This window comes from Anomaloglossus baeobatrachus, chromosome 3 (assembly GCF_048569485.1).
Source record: "Anomaloglossus baeobatrachus isolate aAnoBae1 chromosome 3, aAnoBae1.hap1, whole genome shotgun sequence".
NCBI classification, from domain to species: Eukaryota; Metazoa; Chordata; class Amphibia; order Anura; family Aromobatidae; genus Anomaloglossus; species Anomaloglossus baeobatrachus.
Window position 1 is genome coordinate 313,870,541 of NC_134355.1, and position 2,712 is coordinate 313,873,252.

Genomic DNA, 2,712 nt, shown 5'->3' on the forward strand with positions numbered 1-2,712 from the left:
GGTCAACCAAAATGCAGCAGTTTCGGAAGGCCATACTCACGGAAGTAGGCAAAGCATTCCCCTCACAAAACGCTAGCGGCATAGGTCAGGAATCAGTGGACAACCGAGGCGTACAGCCGAGAGAGGCACAAGTCCAATCCGCCAGAGGTAGGGGAACAGTCTTTAAGATGTGGGACAGTTTTCTCAGCCCCTCACGTACCACAGCCCCTGAGGTGCGGGGTAGTGCCACAAGAAATCCTAAGTTTGCCCAGATGCTGAAGGAGTACCTTGCAGATCGAACAACTGTACTCCGACATTCCTCTGTGCCTTACAATTATTGGGTATCCAAGCTGGACACGTGGCATGAATTGGCTCTCTACGCCTTGGAAGTCCTGGCCTGCCCTGCTGCTAGCGTTTTGTCAGAGCGTGTTTTTAGTGCCGCAGGTGGAATCATTACAGATAAACGCACCCGCCTGTCAACTGAAAATGCTGACAGGCTGACTCTGATAAAGATGAACAAGGGTTGGATTGGGCCAGACTTCACCACACCACCAGCAAATGAGAGCGGAATTTAAAGTTTGCCATGTACCTCCACTCACCCATGGGTACACTTCTCGACTTTGGATAATCGCTGGACTGCTCCTCCTTCTCCTCATGCGCCATCATGATGACCGTTACAATAGTTAGGTCTTTGTTTCAGGTATACCCCCAGTGGTAAATTTTTTCGCCCATTCTTTGCAGAATGGACATTACAACGACAGGAGACCCGCTCCTTTGCAATGGGAACAATGTTTTGAGGCCCTCATGCACGTCTCTACCCAGGGACAACGTGGAGCCTCCCAATTTTTGGCTGCCCTGCCTAAGGGCTATACTGAAATACACCCACTTCCTTAAAATGGACACTTAATGTTTTGAGGCCCTCATGCACGTCTCTACCCAGGGACAATGTGGAGCCTCCCAATTTTTGGCTGCCCTGCCTAAGGGCTATACTGAAATAGACCCACTTCCTTAAAATGGACACTTAATGTTTTGAGGCCCTCATGCACGTCTCTACCCAGGGACAATGTGGAGCCTCCCAATTTTTGGCTGCCCTGCCTAAGGGCTATACTGAAATACACCCACTTCCTTAAAATGGACACTTAATGTTTTGAGGCCATCATGCACGTCTCTACCCAGGGACAATGTGGAGCCTCCCAATTTTTGGCTGCCCTGGCAAAGGGCTATACTGAAATACACCCACTTCCTTAAAATGGACACTTAATGTTTTGAGGCCCTCATGCACGTCTCTACCCAGGGACAATGTGGAGCCTCCCAATTTTTGGCTGCCCTGCCTAAGGGCTATACTGAAATACACCCACTTCCTTAAAATGGACACTTAATGTTTTGAGGCCATCATGCACGTCTCTACCCAGGGACAACGTGGAGCCTCCCAATTTTTGGCTGCCCTGGCAAAGGGCTATACTGAAATAGACCCACTTCCTTACAATGGGCACTTCAGGTTTACAGGCCATAATGCACGGCTCTATCCAGGGACAATGTGGAGCCTCCCAATTTTTGGCTGCCCTGCCTAAGGGCTATACTGAAATACACCCACTTCCTTAAAATGGACACTTAATGTTTTGAGGCCCTCATGCACGTCTCTACCCAGGGACAATGTGGAGCCTCCCAATTTTTGGCTGCCCTGCCTAAGGGCTATACTGAAATAGACCCACTTCCTTAAAATGGACACTTAATGTTTTGAGGCCCTCATGCACGTCTCTACCCAGGGACAATGTGGAGCCTCCCAATTTTTGGCTGCCCTGCCTAAGGGCTATACTGAAATACACCCACTTCCTTAAAATGGACACTTAATGTTTTGAGGCCATCATGCACGTCTCTACCCAGGGACAATGTGGAGCCTCCCAATTTTTGGCTGCCCTGGCAAAGGGCTATACTGAAATACACCCACTTCCTTAAAATGGACACTTAATGTTTTGAGGCCCTCATGCACGTCTCTACCCAGGGACAATGTGGAGCCTCCCAATTTTTGGCTGCCCTGCCTAAGGGCTATACTGAAATACACCCACTTCCTTAAAATGGACACTTAATGTTTTGAGGCCATCATGCACGTCTCTACCCAGGGACAACGTGGAGCCTCCCAATTTTTGGCTGCCCTGGCAAAGGGCTATACTGAAATAGACCCACTTCCTTACAATGGGCACTTCAGGTTTAAAGGCCATCATGCACGTCTCTATCCAGGGACAATGTGGAGCCTCCCAATTTTTGGCTGCCCTGCCTAAGGGCTATACTATAATACACCCACTTCCTGACAATGGACACTTAATGTTTTGAGGCCCTCATGCACGTCTGTATGCAGGGGCATTGGTGAACCTCACAATTTTGGACTGCCCTGGCAAAGGAAAATACTACAAAGACTCACTTCCTCAAAATGGGCACATTAGACTCAAGAGGCCTTCATGTACGTCTCTTCTCAGGGACATCGGAGTGCCACACAATGTTTTCACGTAAAATCTTTCATGTATTAATCTCAAAAAGTAACATACACCAGATCTATCTCACTATTGGGTATGTGCCCTTAACATTTCCGCCATGAAAAATCATTTTGGGGTCATTTTGGAAGGTTTTCTGGTGAGTCCGTAAAAATGGCGTAAAACGCGGACAAAATTGTTCACAGCTGTGACTTTTGAGTGATAAATGCTTCAAGGGGTCTTCCCCATGCTGTTGCCATGTCAT